The following is a 25,867-nucleotide window of genomic DNA, read 5'->3' as shown; positions in this document are numbered from 1 at the left end:
TTTATTTCATTAGAACAAACTAGTACTTTCTCAATTCAAGTTTAAATGATGTGTTTATCAGGTTCAAGCAGTTTCAACCAGTTTTATTTAGTGGAGTAACTGCTATTTTCATTTCATCAGGAGTGGCCGAAATGATGCTCCACACGGGATATAGAGTACTTTTGGAATAAAGTTTTTATTTCATTAGAACAAACTAGTACTTTCTCAATTCAAGTTTAAATGATGTGTTTATCATGTTCAAGCAGTTTCAACCAGTCTTATTTAGTGGAGTAACTGCTATTTTCATTTCATTAGGAGTGGCCGAAATGATGCTCCACACGGGATATAGAGTGATTTTGGAATAAAGTTTTTATTTCATTAGAACAAACTAGTACTTTCTCAATTCAAGTTTAAATGATGTGTTTATCAGGTTCAAGCAGTTTCAACCAGTTTTATTTAGTGGAGTAACTGCTATTTTCATTTCATCAGGAGTGGCCGAAATGATGCTCCACACGGGATATAGAGTACTTTTGGAATAAAGTTTTTATTTCATTAGAACAAACTAGTACTTTCTCAATTCAAGTTTAAATGATGTGTTTATCATGTTCAAGCAGTTTCAACCAGTCTTATTTAGTGGAGTAACTGCTATTTTCATTTCATTAGGAGTGGCCGAAATGATGCTCCACACGGGATATAGAGTACTTTTGGAACAAAGTTTTTATTTCATTAGAACAAACTAGTACTTTCTCAATTCAAGGTTAAACATGATGGACTTAGCAGTTGCAAGCACTTTCAAACAATTATATTTAGTGGAGTAACTGCTATTTTCATTTCATCAGTAGTGGCCGAAATGATGCTCCTCACGGGATATAGAGTGATTTTGGAATAAAGTTTTTATTTCATTAGAACAAACTAGTACTTTCTCAATTCAAGTTTAAATGATGTGTTTATCAGGTTCAAGCAGTTTCAACCAGTTTTATTTAGTGGAGTAACTGCTATTTTCATTTCATCAGGAGTGGCCGAAATGATGCTCCACACGGGATATAGAGTACTTTTGGAATAAAGTTTTTATTTTATTAGAACAAACTAGTACTTTCTCAATTCAAGTTTAAACATGATGGACTTAGCAGTTGCAAGCACTTTCAAACAATTATATTTAGTGGAGTAGCTGCTATTTTCATTTCATTAGGAGTGGCCGAAATGATGCTCCACACGGGATATAGAGTGATTTTGGAAGAAAGTTTTTATTTCATTAGAACAAACTAGTACTTTCTCAATTCAAGTTTAAATGATGTGTTTATTAGGTTCAAACAGTTTCAACCAGTTTTATTTAGTGGAGTAACTGCTATTTTCATTTCATCAGTAGTGGCCGAAATGATGCTCCTCACGGGATACAGATTGATTTTGGAATAAAGTTTTTATTTCATTAGAACAAACTAGTACTTTCTCAATTCAAGTTTAAATGATGTGTTTATCAGGTTCAAGCAGTTTCAACCAGTTTTATTTAGTGGAGTAACTGCTATTTTCATTTCATAAGGAGTGGCCGAAATGATGCTCCACACGGGATATAGAGTACTATTGGAATAAAGTTTTTATTTTATTAGAACAAACTAGTACTTTCTCAATTCAAGTTTAAACATGATGGACTTAGCAGTTGCAAGCACTTTCAAACAATTATATTTAGTGGAGTAGCTGCTATTTTCATTTCATTAGGAGTGGCCGAAATGATGCTCCACACGGGATATAGAGTAATTTTGGAAGAAAGTTTTTATTTCAATACAACAAACTAGTACTTTCTCAATTCAAGTTTAAATGATGTGTTTATCAGGTTCAAGCAGTTTCAACCAGTTTTATTTAGTGGAGTAACTGCTACTTTCAGTTCATCAGTAGTGGCCGAAATGATGCTCCACACGAGATATAGAGTGATTTTGGAAGAAAGTTTTTATTTCATTAGAACAAACTAGTACTTTCTCAATTCAAGTTTAAATGATGTGTTTATCAGGTTCAAGCAGTTTCAACCAGTTTTATTTAGTGAAGTAACTGCTATTTTCATTTCATCAGGAGTGGCCGAAATGATGCTCCTCACGGGATATAGAGTGATTTTGGAATAAAGTTTTTATTTCATTAGAACAAACTAGTACTTTCTCAATTCAAGTTTAAATGATGTGTTTATTAGGTTCAAACAGTTTCAACCAGTTTTATTTAGTGGAGTAACTGCTATTTTCATTTCATCAGTAGTGGCCGAAATGATGCTCCTCACGGGATACAGATTGATTTTGGAATAAAGTTTTTATTTCATTAGAACAAACTAGTACTTTCTCAATTCAAGTTTAAATGATGTGTTTATCATGTTCAAGCAGTTTCAACCAGTCTTATTTAGTGGAGTAACTGCTATTTTCATTTCATTAGGAGTGGCCGAAATGATGCTCCACACGGGATATAGAGTACTTTTGGAACAAAGTTTTTATTTCATTAGAACAAACTAGTACTTTCTCAATTCAAGTTTAAACATGATGGACTTAGCAGTTGCAAGCACTTTCAAACAATTATATTTAGTGGAGTAACTGCTACTTTCATTTCATCAGTAGTGGCCGAAATGATGCTCCACACGAGATATAGAGTGATTTTGGAAGAAAGTTTTTATTTCATTAGAACAAACTAGTACTTTCTCAATTCAAGTTTAAATGATGTGTTTATCAGGTTCAAGCAGTTTCAACCAGTTTTATTTAGTGAAGTAACTGCTATTTTCATTTCATCAGGAGTGGCCGAAATGATGCTCCTCACGGGATATAGAGTGATTTTGGAATAAAGTTTTTATTTCATTAGAACAAACTAGTACTTTCTCAATTCAAGTTTAAATGATGTGTTTATTAGGTTCAAACAGTTTCAACCAGTTTTATTTAGTGGAGTAACTGCTATTTTCATTTCATCAGTAGTGGCCGAAATGATGCTCCTCACGGGATACAGAGTGATTTTGGAATAAAGTTTTTATTTCATTAGAACAAACTAGTACTTTCTCAATTCAAGTTTAAATGATGTGTTTATCATGTTCAAGCAGTTTCAACCAGTCTTATTTAGTGGAGTAACTGCTATTTTCATTTCATTAGGAGTGGCCGAAATGATGCTCCACACGGGATATAGAGTACTTTTGGAACAAAGTTTTTATTTCATTAGAACAAACTAGTACTTTCTCAATTCAAGGTTAAACATGATGGACTTAGCAGTTGCAAGCACTTTCAAACAATTATATTTAGTGGAGTAGCTGCTATTTTCATTTCATTAGGAGTGGCCGAAATGATGCTCCACACGGGATATAGAGTAATTTTGGAAGAAAGTTTTTATTTTATTAGAACAAACTAGTACTTTCTCAATTCAAGTTTAAACATGATGGACTTAAGCAGTTGCAAGCACTTTCAAACAATTATATTTAGTGGAGTAACTGCTATTTTCATTTCATCAGTAGTGGCCGAAATGATGCTCCTCACGGGATATAGAGTGATTTTGGAATAAAGTTTTTATTTCATTAGAACAAACTAGTACTTTCTCAATTCAAGTTTAAATGATGTGTTTATCAGGTTCAAGCAGTTTCAACCAGTTTTATTTAGTGAAGTAACTGCTATTTTCATTTCATTAGGAGTGGCCGAAATGATGCTCCACACGGGATATAGAGTACTTTTGGAACAAAGTTTTTATTTCATTAGAACAAACTAGTACTTTCTCAATTCAAGGTTAAACATGATGGACTTAGCAGTTGCAAGCACTTTCAAACAATTATATTTAGTGGAGTAGCTGCTATTTTCATTTCATTAGGAGTGGCCGAAATGATGCTCCACACGGGATATAGAGTAATTTTGGAAGAAAGTTTTTATTTTATTAGAACAAACTAGTACTTTCTCAATTCAAGTTTAAACATGATGGACTTAAGCAGTTGCAAGCACTTTCAAACAATTATATTTAGTGGAGTAACTGCTATTTTCATTTCATCAGTAGTGGCCGAAATGATGCTCCTCACGGGATATAGAGTGATTTTGGAATAAAGTTTTTATTTCATTAGAACAAACTAGTACTTTCTCAATTCAAGTTTAAATGATGTGTTTATCAGGTTCAAGCAGTTTCAACCAGTTTTATTTAGTGAAGTAACTGCTATTTTCATTTCATCAGGAGTGGCCGAAATGATGCTCCTCACGGGATATAAAGTGATTTTGGAATAAAGTTTTTATTTTATTAGAACAAACTAGTACTTTCTCAATTCAAGTTTAAACATGATGGACTTAGCAGTTGCAAGCACTTTCAAACAATTATATTTAGTGGAGTAACTGCTATTTTCATTTCATCAGTAGTGGCCGAAATGATGCTCCACACGAGATATAGAGTGATTTTGGAAGAAAGTTTTTATTTCATTAGAACAAACTAGTACTTTCTCAATTCAAGTTTAAATGATGTGTTTATCAGGTTCAAGCAGTTTCAACCAGTTTTATTTAGTGAAGTAACTGCTATTTTCATTTCATCAGGAGTGGCCGAAATGATGCTCCTCACGGGATATAGAGTGATTTTGGAATAAAGTTTTTATTTTATTAGAACAAACTAGTACTTTCTCAATTCAAGTTTAAACATGATGGACTTAAGCAGTTGCAAGCACTTTCAAACAATTATATTTAGTGGAGTAACTGCTATTTTCATTTCATCAGTAGTGGCCGAAATGATGCTCCTCACGGGATATAGAGTGATTTTGGAATAAAGTTTTTATTTCAGTAGAACAAACTAGTACTTTCTCAATTCAAGTTTAAATGATGTGTTTATCAGGTTCAAGCAGTTTCAACCAGTTTTATTTAGTGGAGTAACTGCTACTTTCAGTTCATCAGTAGTGGCCGAAATGATGCTCCACACGAGATATAGAGTGATTTTGGAAGAAAGTTTTTATTTCATTAGAACAAACTAGTACTTTCTCAATTCAAGTTTAAATGATGTGTTTATCAGGTTCAAGCAGTTTCAACCAGTTTTATTTAGTGGAGTAGCTGCTATTTTCATTTCATTAGGAGTGGCCGAAATGATGCTCCACACGGGATATAGAGTAATTTTGGAAGAAAGTTTTTATTTCATTAGAACAAACTAGTACTTTCTCAATTCAAGTTTCAACATGATGGACTTAGCAGTTGCAAGCACTTTCAAACAATTATATTTAGTGGAGTAGCTGCTATTTTCATTTCATCAGGAGTGGCCGAAATGATGCTCCTCACGGGATATAGAGTGATTTTGGAATAAAGTTTTTATTTCATTAGAACAAACTAGTACTTTCTCAATTCAAGTTTAAATGATGTGTTTATCAGGTTCAAGCAGTTTCAACCAGTTTTATTTAGTGGAGTAGCTGCTATTTTCATTTCATTAGGAGTGGCCGAAATGATGCTCCACACGGGATATAGAGTAATTTTGGAATAAAGTTTTTATTTCCTTAGAGCAAACTGGTACTTTTCAATTCAAGTTTAAACATGAAGTGTTTATTAGGTTATAGCAGTTTCAACCTCTTTTATTATGCTAGGTTTGACTGTTATGGTCTTTTCATCAGTTGTTGCCGAAAAGATGCTTCAGACGAGATACTGAGTATGTTTTTAGAATAAAGTTTTAATTTCTTTAGGACAAACTCGTACTTTCACTATTCAAGTATCTACCCAGATAAATGTACACTAACACAACTATTGCTCAACCAAGGTGCTAAAAACACTGTGTTATAGTTGCGAGGTTACAATTTGTATAGACTACAGAAGTGAAAGCCACAGGTTTAACCATCACCTGTGCATTAACAACATTTTCGCACTTTTCGAAACACAGCTTTTGCGTGACTCCTACCATGAGTCGTCAGAGACACTGCGTGCTCAGAGCAAAGATACCTCGGGAGCCACATGACCCAGTTGAAGACTGTTGTCGCCGGTCTTCTATGGCTGTCAACACAGGAGAGAAGAAACCTCAACAGCGAGTTGCTATGACACACATCCATCAGTGCTCTCAGCCGCACCACCACGTGGTCTCGCAGCTCTTTCACTCCTTTTCAGGAGAAGGAACATTGTAATTTTCCAGCACCTCACAGTGCTATCAGCTCCCTCACTCTCTCCACCGGAGAGAACCAGGATGTTCTAGCTCAGATGACTCTGACCATTCCGATATCCCAAGGGTACCGGTCTTTGGACCAGCCAGCTTGAGTCCCTTGCAGAGGACATAGAGCAGTTCGAACCAAACAACCCGGAAATTCGTGTAGCGGACAACCTGATGGAGGTTGAACGCTGCCTCTTCAACCTGCCTCATCCTTCGTCCCGAGAGAAGCTTACGCTTCTCTGGAATATGACATCCAGGAGTGTCCATGTTTACATAGAGTCCCTCCCATCTGCCATCAGAGACCATTACTCAGCCCTCTGTCATGCACTTAGGGAGGCAGGATCATCTGCACAATGATCCTGCCTCTGCAAACTTTATTGCATTTACAATCACTCAAAAGGGGGCGGAGACTCCCAGATAGTATTTATAGGTGCCTACGGGCTGCCTACTTCCAAGGCCACAATGCACCAGGATTGGACAAAGACCAGACTTTTAAGTCCCTCTTCGTTAACAACCTCCACAACAGTGTGAGGATCGATGTCGCCCTTTTCTGCAGGACCAAAAACCCCACCATGAAAGACCTCCGCAAACATGCGCAGATGGTGTGGTGTGCATCACCATCATAGTTTTCACCTGAACGGTGGTTCAGGTGAAAACCTAACAACTGGGATGCAGATGTCCCACAGTGGATTAAAACCTGCATCAGAGAGGTGAAGCAGCACCTGAACCCGCCTGGTAAGAAGGGACCTGGCTCCCCCTGACCGCATGACTTAGCCCCTCCCCTCCACACACAAAGTTCATTTTGGCAGGAGGAGGAGATCCAGGAGGTGAAAGAGGCCCATTTGACATTCTTGGGTAATCTTGGCTATGCCAACCACAGATACACTTCAGTGGTGGTAGGGGTTGTTGACACTCTCTCACTGCTTGGTACTGGGTCAGAAATCCCCCTCATGTGTTCAGACACCTTCGCACGGGTTGCTAGAACCACGCTTGCGCATGCCACTTAAGGAAAGCCACTTCAGGTGGAAGAGTGTAGCATAAACATCCGAGGCTTCACTCAGGACTTGCACCACATCACTCAATGTGTCTGGGTCAACAGCTTTCCAGGACATGTCAGCGACGCATCCCATCCACGTCACTGATCTGGACACAGGAGAACTGCTTATTGGTCAGGACATCCTAAACCGACTCGCTGCCACCAAACGGCACCTTTGGTCCCAAGTCGTCAGCCCAACTCCCATTGGCTAAGAACTAGGCCACCCAGCTTCCAACAGCCATCGTTCAGCCAACCCACGGGTCCAAAATCTGACACCTATCTTACACCTGGTCAGATTAAAGTGACCGCATTTCCACCTTTAGAGATGTTAACTGACAGTTCATTCCACAATCTTGAACTAATTCTCATCTCATTGACAATCTGCCTTCGTCCCTCACCAGCGACGACACGCATGACACAACTCTCCTCATTTCCACAACCAAAACCATCACCAGCACTCACCATGTTAACCTTGAACAGGTTCTTCATGGTACAAAACCGAGCACCGAAGGTGACATGGTTGTGCACGCTCCAATGACTCAACCAGAGAATACAGACATTTCAGGTAAACAGACCATGTCTGTACCAGAAGAACCTTATTCAGGCTTCGAGTCAAAGACCGAGCAACGCTCTGCTGAGGCTCGCGCTTTACCACAACAGAAACAAGGAGATGCATTTGTATGAGGAGGTCTCCCGCGATTATCACACGATCTTCGCAAGGGACTCGCACAAAAGGGGGGGGGAGTCACAGACTCACTCCCCCCCCACCCAGTGCGCGTCCCCACTGACCTCGAGGCACTGCCATCTTCTGAAACCCAGTACATACCCTTTCTAGCTGACGGGGTCAAGCGGTCCTGGGCCTGAATTCACTGGTTTGAAACAGCCTGCGCTCGAATCTCACACCTTCCCTGTTATTCAAAATTGTTATATCTAAAGAGAAACATTAATCAATTTAAATAACACTTTTTTTGGCATTAACTATTTCCAGTTTAGCTGGTGGTGGCCCAATGTCATTATTATTTGATAAATAACCAATTTATTCTAATGAATAATTTTTCATAAATAAATTATTTTTGATAAAATGTTGCTCCGTGCTCTTGTTTATCTTCCAACATGTGAGATGTTGTTGATGAATACACAGCACAGTTCCACAGTAACCAATGTGTTTTACACAGCCACAAAAGAAACAGAACACGTCATCAGTCTGCCACGGGACATACACAGAGAGTCAGTTTAGTATTACCATTAGCATGAATTTAATTGGACTGTGGAAGAAAACCAGAGAACCCTGAGGAAACACATGCACACACAAGTTAATTCCACAAACACCTCCAGGTGGATTTATACCCACGATTTTCTGTATGTAGCCATTGAGACAATTTGACCATCGTAATTGATAGAGCTGATAAAACCTTTATTTGGTATATAGTTGTAATCTCAATATGAAAGGTTGTAGAAATTAATCATGCCCAAAAACTCCTGCAGGGCCTTAACCGAGGCTGGACGAGGAAAATCTGTCACCGCTTGCAGCTTAGAAGGCAACGGAATGGCACCCTGAGTTGAAATACGATGACCCAAAAAGTCAATCACAGGCAGACCAAACTGGCACTTAGCAGGGTTGGCAAGAAGGCCATGTTCCTCAAGGCCAGACCGGGGCATTTTAAGGCCCGCGGGACCCGATTCTGACCGGCCCGCGAAAGATTGCTTAGAATTAAGAAAACAAAAGCTTCTTTCGAATTTTAATGCGTGGACTAAAACCATCGGCTGTATAAACTAAAACGGAAATGCTTTTACTTTGAAGCCTGTTTATTTATGAACAGTGTACGTAACCTACGTACGTCGTATACGTACCCCGTAAAACAAGTCAATCAGTGCATGTGATTAGCGGTCATTGTCGCCCTTCAATGATGTACGGGCACATCAAGAAAAGAAAGATGGATGCTGAAGGCCGAAATTTCAAGAAGATTTGGAGCACTAAATATTTGTTTACTGAAGTCGGTGGTAAACCCGTCTGTTTAGTTTGTGGTGAGCACGTCGCCGTGTTTAAGGAGTATAATGTGAGTCGGCATTACGAGACAAAACACGCGGAGAAATACAGACACTTGGTGGAGGCTAAGAGAGCGCGAATATCAGAAGACTTGCTAGCAAAGCTAGCAAAACAACAAGGCTGTTTTAGCAAGCTACACACAGCCCGGGATGCAGCGACCAAGACCAGCTTCGTCATATCCCACAAAATCGCTAAAAACAGCAAGCCGTTCTCGGATGGCGAGTTTGTGAAAGAGTGCTTGGTGGACTCTGCCGCGCTAATATGCCCTGAGAATAAAGAAGCATTTGAAAAAGTCCCGCTGTCCAGGCGAACCGTCACCAGAAGGGTGGAAGGAATCGCGGAGAATCTCGAATGTCAGCTCAAAAGTGGAGTTGAAAGTTTTGACTTTTTCTCTTTGGCTTTGGATGAGAGCTGTGATGTCCGTGACACTGCCCAGTTACTGGTGTTTCTCCGGGGAATAAGGCAGGACTTCAAGATTACGGAGGAGCTGGCAGCATTGAGGTCAATAAAAGGAACGACAACGGGAAGTGATCTGTTCAAGGAGGTCGATGCATGCATGGTCAAGCTTGGACTGAAATGGGACAAACTGGTAGGCGTCACTACTGATGGTTGTCCGAACATGACAGGAAAACATGTCGGACTTTTGAAACAGATCCAACATAAAGTGACTGAACTCGGCACAGAGCATCATTTAGTGTTGATACATTGTATTATACATCAGCATGTACTGTGCAGGTCTGTGCTAAAACTTAACCATGTTATTGATGTTGTAACAAAAACGGTTAACTTCATCAGGGCACGAGCATTAAATCACAGGCAGTTTGTTGCACTTTTAGAGGAGCATGAGAATGAACATGGTGACATCATGTACCACACAGCTGTCAGATGGCTCAGTCTGGGCAAAGTGCTCAAAAGATTTTGGGACCTGAAAACAGAGATTCAAGAGTTTTGTGAGATGAAAGGCAAAAACATCCCGAGCTTTCAGATATGAACTGGATGGCAGATTTTGCATTTGCTGTTGATGTGACGGCACTGATGAATGAACTGAGCACTAAACTGCAAGGCAAGGGCCTTTTCGTTCATGACATGCATAACCTTGTGAAGGCTTTTATGAGAAAGTTGCTGTTTCTTTCAAGTCAACTACAGAACAACACTCTCACTCACATGCAAACCCTTAAAGAAGTCAGACCATCAGCTAATCATCTCTGCAGGTACTCATCCATGTTAGGAGATTTGCATGGTGAGTTTTTAAGGCGATTTGATGATTGTAAAAACATTGAGGATGAAATGCACCTGGTTTCCTCTCCCTTTGCCTGCAGAGTAGATGATGCACCCAGTGATGTTCAGCTGGAGCTCATTGACCTGCAGTCTGACACAGTACTGGCAGAGCACGTTAAGTCAGCATCACTGCTGGAGTTCTACTCATCTCTTAAGGAGGAGAACTTTCCAAACATGAGGAGACATGCTCAGAAGATGTTGGTTCTGTTTGGATCTACCTACATATGTGAACAAACATTCTCAGTAATGAAGTTTACCAAATCCAGGTTCAGATCCTCTCTTACTGATGATCATCTGTCAGCTGTGCTTCGCATCTCCACCTCAGACATTCAACCTGACTTTAATGCACTCGTTAAAGGGCAGCAAAGTCTAGATTTCTCTCACTGAACAAGAAAATACACAAAAGTGTGTTCACTATTACTTTTTGTCTGCACAGCTTGGCAGTTTGACAATCATTATGTGACATATCTTGTTAATGATATTTGACATACAAAGACATTGTGATGTCTTAATAGAAAAAAGTGTTTTTGGTTAATGTAATTAAAAAAAGAGTTACAAATGTTTCATGTTTACAATTGTTTTGAATAACTGTACTGAATAAAAAATTTTTTTGTTAAAATAACCCTCACTTTCTCTTTACCTAATAATAACACAGACACTTACCAGCATGTGTAAACAATGCCATTTGCTGCTTTCAATGTAGAAATAAAATTCATATGCAGAATAGAGTTTAAACTTTTGGCCCGGCCCTCCACAATATTTTCTGCTTCTCATTTGGCCCCTTCGGAAAAATAATTGCCCACCCCTGCTCAAGGCGCTGAAAAACTTGCTTTAGGTGTGAAAAATGCTCCTCAACTGAAGAACTAGCCACCAAGATGTCGTCCAGGTAAACAGAAACGAAAGCGAGGTCGCGCAGCACAGAGTCCATCAACCTCTGAAAAGCCGTGCCTCTACTCTTGCCTGGCCATAATAAAACATAAAAAAATGACAAGAAAGAATAGAAAGTGTCATCTGCTCAGTGTATTGACACATCTTATACACAGCAGACACAAATTGCACTTAACAAGTTTTGAACAATCAAAACTCAGTAACCAATCAGGTGTCTAACATTGATTTTTTTTTTTTAGAGAATCAAAACCACAATATAAATAAAGCTTTCAATTTCTATTCAAGAAAATGTGCCCATCTTTTCTAAAACTCTCTCTCTCTCTCTCTCTCTCTCTCTCTCTCTCTCTCTCTCTCTCTCTCTCTCTCTCTCTCTCTCTCTCTCTCTCGCCCCACTTCCTCATTAGTTTTAATTTTGGTTTTTTTCCGGAATAAATGTGAATGTTTGATGAGAGGCTGTATCTGGCAGCATGAATCACTCATTGAGTAAAAAGAAAAAAGTGATGGCACGTGTCGCCCCAATTAATCCCTAAAACACAAGAGCCTCTAAACGTATTGAGAACAGGTAGGAAGCATGTTACAAGCTAATAAAACTATTAAACAGAGTCCATGTGTGTATCAGTGAAAGTGAGCAGGTTTTATGTTTCTATGTTTCTTCAGGTGAGATGTCCAGTTCCTGGACGTTCACAGCACTTTCACGGCTGGGAGACATAGTTTGCATTGCACAGAGAGGTTAAGAGATTTCTCCGACTTTAAAACATAGTGATGAAAGCAACTGTCTGCAGAATCCATGGCAAAGCATGGATTGTCAGCCTGAAAGCGTTGGGAAGTGTCGCAATGCCAATGCATGGCGCATGTGACAGCTGCATTTCTAGTTTATTCCATCTGATTTCTACTGTAATCCTGCTCAGTAATCCCAGTTTTTATCGAATATACCTGTAATGAGATTACACATTTTTTTTTGTACTGTAACAGATTACAGTTATATGTTATATAACATATATGTTATATGTTTTTTGTATCCTAGTTATGAAACACTTATACATGTATTCCATTACTACCCAACCCTGGTTGCACCTAAACATGTGATACACACTCAGACCTTACTGAGACTTAATAAACTAAAGTTTTCTAGCTGTGCAATGACTTGAAGTAAAGCTCTGGTAAACAAGCTGCATGTAATGATGTTCATGTAGGTACAAACAGCCAGAAGAGTCTTTAGAGCCAGAAGTGGACAGACAAAATCACCTTGTACTGCAGGTGACAGGAGGAGCAGCAAGGTGGGCGAGATACAGGTTCTGGGAGATTCCCACAACACACTGTAGACAAAAGAAAAGTGTTAAATGCACAGGTTCCACAAGTTGAGAGACTCTTAAGATCAACACCAGGAGACACCAGATCACTTTGATTGATTGTGAGGACAACACACACGGAGTGAGGTGGTATTGAAAGGCTAATTGCAGGAGGAAAGGTTTGTTTTGTAGAATGGGTCTCTTGTATTGTTCAATGTAATTTGGATCAAATATCTTTGTTATTTTAAAAGCATGTTTTGTTGTGAGATGTAATTTAATTTAATCACAATAACCAGCCAAAGTATTTTCTATGTTTACTACGTTTTAAACTAAATGATCAACCATCTCAACAGTCATTGGTGGACATTTAATGTATGTTTCATCACCTGAAGAGTCCAACTTTGCTTTACATCTTTAACTTATATACAAGTGAAATCACAGCTCTAAGTTCTTGTTACTGAATAGTCCCTACACGGCTCACCTGTCTCTGGCTGTGAGGCCCTGTCCGGAGGGATGGATGAGCCCGATGAAACGTGGGATCAGCCGTTGGTGGAGATTTCCACTCAACCCTTTGAAGCGCTGCTCCCACGTTCCTCCACTTGGACCATGGTTTAATCGAGGAAAATCATGTTACTGTCTTACAGGTGTACAGGATGATTTTCTTTTTCCGGGTGGATCATCAAGAGTGTTGGTCCTCCCAACTGTCAATCATTCTGGTGATATATTACGCAAGGCCGTCGTACGTGCTCGTCCCCAGGTAGCGTGGATCAATTAGTTTTCACTTTCTGCGCATGCGCGCTTTCAGGTGTATATGGTGAGCTACGCCTTCAGCGAGCTCGCAGTTTTCACCGGGTACTTTGAAAATGGCAGAGGGTCACAAAAGAGAAAAAGTGTCTTCGAAGTGTATGAGAAGAAGAGAAAGGCTTCGGAAGAGAGAAACAAGACCAGAGTGTTTTTGGGAGATTCTTTCACACGATGGCGTGCGCTGAAAGCCCAGGTTGGGCTTCCCACTGATGCTTCAGTCGCGAAGTTTCTACTCGACAGGTAAAGTTTGGCATTCTATTTGGAGAAATCCATTTCAAATCACTTCCAGTAAAAGTTATCTACGTCTATATTGTAAATTTCCAGGGTTGATTAGTGGAAAAAGTTCAAATCTTCTTGTAAAGTGAGCTTGTGTAAGCGATGCTGACTTGTGACTTGTAAACAGGGCGTGCACGAGGAGAACTGGGCTCGTTCATGTATCTCGCACACGTTTTAGTAGGCGTTCCGTCTCGGGAGCAGGTAGAGCTTTGCGCATGTGCATTTTTCAAAAGGTGGAGAGGGCGGTTCTTTCCTAAAATTCGGGAAAATCCTACTGTACACCTTTAAGATAGAGCTGCTCAGGCTGGTTTAATTGAGAAAAAAATCATGTTATTTTCTTAAAATAGAGCTGCTCAGGCTGGTTTAATCTAGACAAATCATGTTACTGTGTTGATATAGAGCTGATCTTGCTGGTTTAATCTAGAAAATCACGTGCTGCTCAGGCTGGTTTAATCTCGAAAAATCGTGTTACTGCCTTTAGATAGAGCTGATCAGGCTGGTTTGATCCAGAAAAGTCATATTACTGTCTTTAGATAGAGCTGCTCAGGCTAGTTTAATCTAGAAAAATTGTGTTACTGCCTTGAGATAGAGCTGGTCTTGCTGGTTTAATCTAGAAAATCACGTGCTGCTCAGGCTGGTTTAATCTTGAAAAATTGTGTTACTGCCTTTAGATAGAGCTGATCAGGCTGGTTTGATCTAGAAAATCACATTACTGTCTTTAGATAGAGCTGATCAGGCTGGTTTGATTTAGAAAATCACGTTACTGTCTCTAGATGGTGCTGCTCAGGCTGGTTTGATTTAGAAAATCACCTTACTGTCTCTAGATGGAGCTGCTCAGGCTGGTTTAATAAAAAATAAATAAAAAAATCAATCCCGTTACTGTCTTTAGATATAGCATCTCAGACTGGTTTAATCTAGAGAAATCGTCTTACTGACTTTAGGTAGAGATGCTTAGTGTTGGAATTCGTTCCTGTGTTCCCCTGAATTCCTGCTTGTTTGTTTGATCCGGGAGAGGCAAGAACAGAGTTAATTTCTTCTACAGTGAATTTAATAATCACACAAACAAGAGATTACAAAAATACATATATCAGATTACATAATACGAGCTGGAGCAGGAGTCTGGTTCGCATTGCCGGCAGTAAGTCGGACCTGTTCCCTGTGCACGTTGGCCTCCGGCAGGGGTGTCCTTTATCACCGGTTCTGTTCATCATATATATGGACAGGATTTCTAGGCACAGCCGGGGGCCGGAGGGGGTCCGGCTTGGGGACCACAGAATCTCATCTCTGCTATTTGCGGATGATGTGGTTCTGTTGGCCCCATCAAGCCTGGATCTCCAGCGTGCACTGACACGGTTCGCAGCCGAGTGTGAAGCAGCTGGGATGAGGATCAGCACCTCTAAATCCGAGGCCATGGTTCTCGACCGGAAAAAGGTGGCTTGCCCCCTCTAGGTCGGTGGAGTGCCCTTGTCCCAAGTGGAGGAGTTTAAGTATCTTGGGGTCTTGTTCACGAGTGGGGGAAAGATGGAGCGTGAGATCGACAGGCGGATCGGTGCAGCGTCTGCAGTTATGCGGACGTTGTATCGGTCCGTCGTGGTGAAGAAGGAGCTGAGCCAAAAAGCGAAGCTCTCGATTTACCGGTCGATCTTTGTTCCTACCCTCACCTATGGTCATGAACTATGGGTCATGACCGAAAGAACGAGATCCCGGATACAAGCGGCTGAAATGAGCTTCCTCCGTAGGGTGGCTGGGCGTACCCTTAGAGATAGGGTGAGGAGCTCAGTCACCAGGGAGGAGCTCGGAGTAGAGCCGCTGCTCCTCCACATCGTGAGGAGCCAGCTGAGGTGGCTCGGGCATCTATTTCGGATGCCCCCCGGACGCCTCCCGAGGGAGGTGTTCCGGGCATGTCCCTCCGGTAGGAGGCCTCGGGGCAGACCAAGGACACGCTGGAGAGACTATGTCTCTCGGCTGGCCTGGGAACGCCTTGGGGTGCCACCGGAGGAGCTGGAGGAAGTGTCTGGGGCGAGGGAAGTCTGGGCAACTCTGCTTGGACTGCTGCCTCCGCGACCCGGCCCCGGATAAGCGGCAGAAAATGGATGGATGGATGGATGGATGGACTTGGCACGTCACATGAACAGAGAGGAGCGCTATTTCACCTCCTCCCTTGCTGTCGTCTACTTCTCTGTGTTCTTCTTACTTCGGTGTACAGGGATTATTCTGCCCTTTTGACGTGTGGAGCTGTCTCCTGGATTAGCCGATCCAGAGGCAACTTGCTTCAGATGGATGGAGGTTTCCTGAAGAGTGCGATGTGGTTTTCCCGCCAGAGTACACTGCGACAGATGGCACCGCATTGTATCCAGGGTTTGACTAACGGCCGGACCCTCCTCTCCAGTACCCTGGAATAGACTTTCCTGGGGAGCCTTTGTCACTCAGCCGAACAGCGTGAGACGTCCTCTCGACGACCTTAAATCGACCCGTTCACCTGGGCTCAGACCACTTCCTCTTTATCACCCTGAGAAAAACCCAGGGGCTGGTGTTGAGGATCTCAGCCGAGTCCCCCCTGGCTGCCGGTCCCGGCAACCTGTGCAGAGAAACGAGATTCCAGACATCTCAAAACTGCGTTGTCACATCTCTCACCTGAACATAGATTTTTCTCTTGTATAGATTTGGCTAATGCTTTTTTCTGTCTGCCACTGGCGGATCAGGTGAAACCACTGCAAACAGGTCCGACTTATTGCCGCCAATGCAAACCAAACTCCTGTTCCGGGAATACAAAGACCGAACAGCCCTTAACAAAGGGCCCCGGACTCCATGCTCCCGGAGCACCCCCCCACAGGATGTCTCAGGGGACGCGGTCAAACGCCTTCTCCAGATCCAGAAAACACATGTGGACTGGTTGGGCAAACTCCCATGAACCCTCAAGCAGCTGGTGGAGGGTATAGAGCTGGTCCAGTGTTCCACGACCAGAATGAAAACCGCATTATTCCTCTTGGATCCAAGGTTTGACTAACGGCCGGACCCTCCACTCCAGTACACTGGAATAGACTTTCCTGGGGAGGCTGAGGAGTGTGATCCCTCTGTAGTTGGAACACACCACACCACGTGGTCCCTCTCACCACAAGAGAGGGACCACGACCCCATTCTGCCTGTCCCCGCATCACGCGATGTTGCAGGGATGAAGGGCCCCGGACTCCATGCTCCCGGAGTATGGAGTCGGTTTGCCAGAATTTCCTCGGGGCAGACCGAAAGTCCTCTTCCATGGCCTCTCCGAACTCCTCCCAGACCCGAGTTATTGCCTCCACCACAGCCATGAACTATGGGTCATGACCGAAAGAACGAGATCCCGGATACAAGCGATTGAAGTGAGCTTCATGCGTAGGGTGGCTGAGCGCACCCTTAGAGATAGGATGAGGAGCTTGAGAGTTGGTTTTTAGAATAAAGTTTGTATTTTACTAGACCATAGTCGTACTTTCACTATTCAAGTTTAAACATGAAGTGTTTATCAGGTTTAAGCAGTTTCATTATGCTGGATTTGACTGCTATGGTCTTCTCATCAGTTGTGGCCGAAAAAATGCTTCAGACGATTAACTGAGTGTGTTTTTAGAGTTTAAGTTTGTATTTCACGAAACATGCGAAACTCTCACTATTCAACTTTTAAATGATGTGTTTATCAGGTTCAAGCAGTTTCAACCAGTTTTATTTAGTGGAGTAACTGCTATTTTCATTTCATCAGTAGTGGCCGAAATGATGCTCCTCACGGGATATAGAGTAATTTTGGAAGAAAGTTTTTATTTCATTACAACAAACTAGTACTTTCTCAATTCAAGTTTAAACATGATGGACTTAGCAGTTGCAAGTACTTTCAACCAATTATATTTAGTGGAGTAACTGCTATTTTCATTTCATTAGGAGTGGCCGAAATGATGCTCCACACGGGATATAGAGTGATTTTGGAAGAAAGTTTTTATTTCATTAGAACAAACTAGTACTTTTCAATTCAAGTTTAAATGATGTGTTTATCAGGTTCAAGCAGTTGCAACCAGTTTTATTTGGTCGAGTAACTGCTATTTTCTTTTCATCAGGAGTGGCCGAAATGATGCTCCTCACGGGATACAGAGTGATTTTGGAATAAAGTTTTAATTTCATTAGAACAAACTTGTATTTTCTCAATTCAAGTTTAAATGATGTGTTTATCATGTTCAAGCAGTTTCAACCAGTTTTATTTAGTGGAGTAACTGCTATTTTCATTTCATCAGGAGTGGCCGAAATGATGCTCCTCACGGGATACAGAGTGATTTTGGAATAAAGTTTTTATTTCATTAGAACAAACTAGTACTTTCTCAATTCAAGTTTAAATGATGTGTTTATCAGGTTCAAGCAGTTTCAACCAGTTTTATTTAGTGGAGTAGCTGCTATTTTCATTTCATCAGGAGTGGCCGAAATGATGCTCCTCACGGGATATAGAGTGATTTTGGAATAAAGTTTTTATTTCATTAGAACAAACTAGTACTTTCTCAATTCAAGTTTAAATGATGTGTTTATCAGGTTCAAGCAGTTTCAACCAGTTTTATTTAGTGGAGTAGCTGCTATTTTCATTTCATTAGGAGTGGCCGAAATGATGCTCCACACGGGATATAGAGTAATTTTGGAAGAAAGTTTTTATTTCATTAGAACAAATTAGTACTTTCTCAATTCAAGTTTAAATGATGTGTTTATCAGGTTCAAGCAGTTTCAACCAGTTTTATTTAGTGGAATAACTGCTATTTTCATTTCATCAGAAGTGGCCGAAATGATGCTCCTCACGGGATATAGAGTAATTTTGGAAGAAAGTTTTTATTTCATTACAACAAACTAGTACTTTCTCAATTCAAGTTTAAACATGATGGACTTAGCAGTTGCAAGTACTTTCAACCAATTATATTTAGTGGAGTAACTGCTATTTTCATTTCATTAGGAGTGGCCGAAATGATGCTCCACACGGGATATAGAGTGATTTTGGAAGAAAGTTTTTATTTCATTAGAACAAACTAGTACTTTCTCAATTCAAATTTAAATGATGTGTTTATCAGGTTCAAGCAGTTGCAACCAGTTTTATTTGGTCGAGTAACTGCTATTTTCATTTCATCAGGAGTGGCCGAAATGATGCTCCTCACGGGATACAGAGTGATTTTGGAATAAAGTTTTAATTTCATTAGAACAAACTTGTATTTTCTCAATTCAAGTTTAAATGATGTGTTTATCATGTTCAAGCAGTTTCAACCAGTTTTATTTAGTGGAGTAACTGCTATTTTCATTTCATCAGTAGTGGCCGAAATGATGCTCCACACGGGATATAGAGTACTTTTGGAAGAACGTTTTTATTTCATTAGAACAAACTAGTACTTTCTCAATTCAAGGTTAAATGATGTGTTTATCAGGTTCAAGCAGTTTCAACCAGTTTTATTTAGTGGAGTAGCTGCTATTTTCATTTCATCAGGAGTGGCCGAAATGATGCTCCTCACGGGATATAGAGTGATTTTGGAATAAAGTTTTTATTTCATTAGAACAAACTAGTACTTTCTCAATTCAAGTTTAAATGATGTGTTTATCAGGTTCAAGCAGTTTCAACCAGTTTTATTTAGTGGAGTAGCTGCTATTTTCATTTCATTAGGAGTGGCCGAAATGATGCTCCACACGGGATATAGAGTAATTTTGGAAGAAAGTTTTTATTTCATTAGAACAAACTAGTACTTTCTCAATTCAAGTTTAAATGATGTGTTTATCAGGTTCAAGCAGTTTCAACCAGTTTTATTTAGTGGAGTAGCTGCTATTTTCATTTCATTAGGAGTGGCCGAAATGATGCTCCACACGGGATATAGAGTAATTTTGGAAGAAAGTTTTTATTTCATTAGAACAAACTAGTACTTTCTCAATTCAAGTTTAAATGATGTGTTTATCAGGTTCAAGCAGTTTCAACCAGTTTTATTTAGTGGAGTAACTGCTATTTTCATTTCATCAGTAGTGGCCGAAATGATGCTCCTCACGGGATACAGAGTGATTTTGGAATAAAGTTTTAATTTCATTAGAACAAACTTGTATTTTCTCAATTCAAGTTTAAATGATGTGTTTATCAGGTTCAAGCAGTTTCAACCAGTTTTATTTAGTGGAGTAACTGCTATTTTCATTTCATCAGTAGTGGCCGAAATGATGCTCCACACGGGATATAGAGTACTTTTGGAATAAAGTTTTTATTTCATTAGAACAAACTAGTACTTTCTCAATTAAAGGTTCAACATGATGGACTTAGCAGTTGCAAGCACTTTCAAACAATAATATTTAGTGGAGTAGCTGCTATTTTCATTTCATTAGGAGTGGCCGAAATGATGCTCCACACGGGATATAGAGTAATTTTGGAAGAAAGTTTTTATTTCATTACAACAAACTAGTACTTTCTCAATTCAAGTTTAAACATGATGGACTTAGCAGTTGCAAGCACTTTCAACCAATTATATTTAGTGGAGTAGCTGCTATTTTCATTTCATTAGGAGTGGCCGAAATGATGCTCCACACGGGATATAGAGTAATTTTGGAAGAAAGTTTTTATTTCAATACAACAAACTAGTACTTTCTCAATTCAAGTTTAAATGATGTGTTTATCAGGTTCAAGCAGTTTCAACCAGTTTTATTTAGTGAAGTAACTGCTATTTTCATTTCATCAGGAGTGGCCGAAATGATGCTCCACACTGGATATAGAGTAATTTTGGAATAAAGTTTTTATTTCCTTACAGCAAACTGGTACTTTTCAATTCAAGTTTAAACATGAAGTGTTTATTAGGTTGTAGCAGTTTCAACCTCTTTTATTATGCTAGGTTTGACTGTCATGGTCTTTTCATCAGTTGTTGCCGAAAAGATGCTTCAGACGAGATACTGAGTATGTTTTTAGAATAAAGTTTTAATTTCATTAGGACAATCTCGTACTTTCACTTTTCAAGTATCTACCCAGATAAATGTACACTAACACAACTATTGCTCAACCAAGGTGCTAAAAACACTGTGTTATAGTTGCGAGGTTACAATTTGTATAGACTACAGAAGTGAAAGCCACAGGTGTAACCATCACCTGTGCATTAACAACATTTTCGCACTTTTCGAAACACAGCTTTTGCGTGACTCCTACCATGAGTCGTCAGAGACACTGCGTGCTCAGAGCAAAGATACCTCGGGAGCCACATGACCCAGTTGAAGACTGTTGTCGCCGGTCTTCTATGGCTGTCAACACAGGAGAGAAGAAACCTCAACAGCGAGTTGCTATGACACACATCCATCAGTGCTCTCAGCCGCACCACCACGTGGTCTCGCAGCTCTTTCACTCCTTTTCAGGAGAAGGAACATTGTAATTTTCCAGCACCTCACAGTGCTATCAGCTCCCTCACTCTCTCCACCGGAGAGAACCAGGATGTTCTAGCTCAGATGACTCTGACCATTCCGATATCCCAAGGGTACCGGTCTTTGGACCAGCCAGCTTGAGTCCCTTGCAGAGGACATAGAGCAGTTCGAACCAAACAACCCGGAAATTCGTGTAGCGGACTACCTGGGGGAGATTGAACGCTGCCTCTTCAACCTGCCTCATCCTTCGTCCCGAGAGAAGCTTACGCTTCTCTGGAAGATGACATCCAGGAGCGTCCATGTTTACATAGAGTCCCTCCCATCTGCCATCAGAGACCATTACTCAGCCCTCTGTCATGCACTTAGGGAAGCAGGGTCATCTGCACAATGATCCTGCCTCTGCAAACTTTATTGCATTTACAATCACTCAAAAGGGGGCGGAGACTCCCAGATAGTATTTATAGGTGCCTATGGGCTGCCTACTTCCAAGGCCACAATGCACCAGGATTGGACAAAGACCAGACTTTTAAGTCCCTCTTCGTTAACAACCTCCACAACAGTGTGAGGATCGATGTCGCCCTTTTCTGCAGGACCAAAAACCCCACCATGAAAGACCTCCGCAAACATGCGCAGATGGTGTGGGAGCTGCACCACCGTTCAGGTGAAAACTATGATGATGATGCAGGTGTCCTGAGGTCTCAGGTGAGGAGAGGTAAGTCTAAAAAAAAAAACCGAGGCTGGTCAGACTCAAAACAACTGGGATGCAGATGTCCCACAGTGGATTAAAACCTGCATCAGAGAGGTGAAGCAGCACCTGAACCCGCCTGGTAAGAAGGGACCTGGCTCCCCCTGACCGCATGACTTAGCCCCTCCCCTCCGCACACAAAGTTCATTTTGGCAGGAGGAGGAGATCCAGGAGGTGAAAGAGGCCCATTTGACATTCTTGGGTAATCTTGGCTATGCCAACCACAGATACACTTCAGTGGTGGTAGGGGTTGTTGACACTCTCTCACTGCTTGGTACTGGGTCAGAAATCCCCCTCATGTGTTCAGACACCTTCGCACGGGTTGCTAGGACCACGCTTGCGCATGCCACTTAAGGAAAGCCACTTCAGGTGGAAGAGTGTAGCATAAACATCCGAGGCTTCCTCAGGACTTGCACCACATCACTCAATGTGTCTGGTTCAACAGCTTTCCAGGACATGTCAGCGACGCATCCCATCCACGTCACTGATCTGGACACAGAAGAACTGCTTATTGGTCAGGACATCCTAAACCGACTCGCTGCCACCAAACGGCGCCTTTGGTCCCAAGTCATCAGCCCGACTCCCATCGTTCAGCCAACCCACGGGTCCAAAATCTGTACCTATCTGACACCTGGTCAGATTAAAGTTACCGCATTTCCACCTTTAGAGATGTTAACTGACAGTTCATTCCACAATCTTGAACTAATTCTCATCTCATTGACAATCTGCCTTCGTCCCTCACCAGCGACGACACGCATGACACAACTCTCCTCATTTCCACAACCAAAACCATCACCAGCACTCACCATGTTAACCTTGAACAGGTTCTTCATGGTACAAAACCGAGCACCGAAGGTGACATGGTTGTGCACGCTCCAATGACTCAACCAGAGAATACAGACATTTCAGGTAAACAGACCATGTCTGTACCAGAAGAACCTTATTCAGGCTTCGAGTCAAAGACCGAGCAACGCTCTGCTGAGGCTCGCGCTTTACCACAACAGAAACAAGGAGATGCATTTGTATGAGGAGGTCTCCCGCGATTATCACACGATCTTCGCAAGGGACTCACACAAAAGGGGGGGGGAGTCACAGACTCACTCCCCCCCCACCCAGTGCGCGTCCCCACTGACCTCGAGGCACTGCCATCTTCTGAAACCCAGTACATACCCTTTCTAGCTGACGGGGTCAAGCGGTCCTGGGCCTGAATTCACTGGTTTGAAACAGCCTGCGCTCGAATCTCACACCTTCCCTGTTATTCAAAATTGTTATATCTAAAGAGAAACATTAATCAATTTAAATAACACTTTTTTTGGCATTAACTATTTCCAGTTTAGCTGGTGGTGGCCCAATGTCATTATTATTTGATAAATAACCAATTTATTCTAATGAATAATTTTTCATAAATAAATTATTTTTGATAAAATGTTGCTCCGTGCTCTTGTTTATCTTCCAACATGTGAGATGTTGTTGATGAATACACAGCACAGTTCCTCAGTAACCAATGTGTTTTACACAGCCACAAAAGAAACAGAACACGTCATCAGTCTGCCACGGGACATACACAGAGAGTCAGTTTAGTATTACCATTAGCATGCATTTAATTGGACTGTGGAAGAAAACCAGAGAACCCTGAGGAAACACATGCACACACAAGTTAATTCCACAAACACCTCCAGGTGGATTTAAACCCATGATTTTCTGTATGCAGCCATTGAGACAATTTGACCATTGTAATTGATAGAGCTGATAAAACATTTATTTGGTATATAGTTGTAATCTCAATATGAAAGGTTGTAGAAATTAATCATGCCCAAAAACTCCTGCAGGGCCTTAACCGAGGCTGGACGAGGAAAATCTGTCACCGCTTGCACCTTAGAAGGCAACGGAATGGCACCCTGAGTTGAAATATGATGACCCAAAAAGTCAATCACAGGCAGACCAAACTGGCACTTAGCAGGGTTGGCAATAAGGCCATGTTCCTCAAGGCCAGACCTGGGCATTTTAAGGCCCGCGGGACCCGATTCTGACCGGCCCGCGAAAGATTGCTTAGAATTAAGAAAACAAAAGCTTCTTTCGAATTTTAATGCGTGGACTAAAACCATCGGCTGTATAAACTAAAACGGAAATGCTTTTACTTTGAAGCCTGTTTATTTATGAACAGTGTACGTAACCTACGTACGTCGTATACGTACCCCGTAAAACAAGTCAATCAGTGCACGTGATTAGCGGTCATTGTCGCCCCTCAATGATGATGTCAAGAAAAGAAAGGTGGATGCTGAAGGCCGAAATTTCAAGAAGATTTGGAGCACTAAATATTTGTTTACTGAAGTCGGTGGTAAACCCGTCTGTTTAGTTTGTGGTGAGCACGTCGCCGTGTTTAAGGAGTATAATGTGAGTCGGCATTATGAGACAAAACACGCGGAGAAATACAGACACTTGGTGGAGGCTGAGAGAGCGCGAATATCAGAAGACTTGCTAGCAAAGCTAGCAAAACAACAAGGCTGTTTTAGCAAGCTACACACAGCCCGGGATGCAGCGACCAAGACCAGCTTCGTCATATCCCACAAAATCGCTAAAAACAGCAAGCCGTTCTCGGATGGCGAGTTTGTGAAAGAGTGCTTGGTGGACTCTGCCGCGCTAATATGCCCTGAGAATAAAGAAGCATTTGAAAAAGTCCCGCTGTCCAGGCGAACCGTCACCAGAAGGGTGGAAGGAATCGCGGAGTATCTCGAATGTCAGCTCAAAAGTGGTGTTGAAAGTTTTGACTTTTTCTCTTTGGCTTTGGATGAGAGCTGTGATGTCCGTGACACTGCCCAGTTACTGGTGTTTCTCTGGGGAATAAGGCAGAACTTCAAGATTACGGAGGAGCTGGCAGCATTGAGGTCAATAAAAGGAACGACAACGGGAAGCGATCTGTTCAAGGAGGTCGATGCATGCATGGTCAAGCTTGGACTGAAATGGGACAAACTGGTAGGCGTCACTACTGATGGTTGTCTGAATATGACAGGAAAACATGTCGGACTTTTGAAACAGATCCAAGATAAAGTGACTGAACTCGGCACAGAGCATCATTTAGTGTTGATACATTGTATTATACATCAGCATGTACTGTGCAGGTCTGTGCTAAAACTTAACCATGTTATTGATGTTGTAACAAAAACGGTTAACTTTATCAGGGCACGAGCATTAAATCACAGGCAGTGATTAGAGGTTGCACTTTTAGAGGAGCATGAGAATGAACATGGTGACATCATGTACCACACAGCTGTCAGATGGCTCAGTCTGGGCAAAGTGCTCAAAAGATTTTGGGACCTGAAAACAGAGATTCAAGAGTTTTGTGAGATGAAAGGCAAAAACATCCCGAGCTTTCAGATATGAACTGGATGGCAGATTTTGCATTTGCTGTTTATGTGACGGCACTGATGAATGAACTGAGCACTAAACTGCAAGGCAAGGGCCTTTTCGTTCATGACATGCATAACCTTGTGAAGGCTTTTATGAGAAAGTTGCTGTTTCTTTCAAGTCAACTACAGAACAACACTCTCACTCACATGCAAACCCTTAAAGAAGTCAGACCATCAGCTAATCATCTCTGCAGGTACTCATCCATGTTAGGAGATTTGCATGGTGAGTTTTTAAGGCGATTTGATGATTATAAAAACATTGAGGATGAAATGCACCTGGTTTCCTCTCCCTTTGCCTGCAGAGTAGATGATGCACCCAGTGATGTTCAGCTGGAGCTCATTGACCTGCAGTCTGACACAGTACTGGCAGAGCACGTTAAGTCAGCATCACTGCTGGAGTTCTACTCATCTCTTAAGGAGGAGAACTTTCCAAACATGAGGAGACATGCTCAGAAGATGTTGGTTCTGTTTGGATCTACCTACATATGTGAACAAAGTGTTTTTGGTTAATGTAATTCAAAAAAGAGTTACAAATGTTTCATGTTTACAATTGTTTTGAATAACTGTACTGAATAAAAAATTTTTTTGTTAAAATAACCCTCACTTTCTCTTTACCTAATAATAACACAGACACTTACCAGCATGTGTAAACAATGCCATTTGCTGCTT

This window comes from Blennius ocellaris, assembly GCF_963422515.1.
Source record: "Blennius ocellaris genome assembly, chromosome: 10".
Taxonomy (NCBI): Eukaryota; Metazoa; Chordata; class Actinopteri; order Blenniiformes; family Blenniidae; genus Blennius; species Blennius ocellaris.
Note: the sequence above shows the minus strand (reverse complement) of the source record.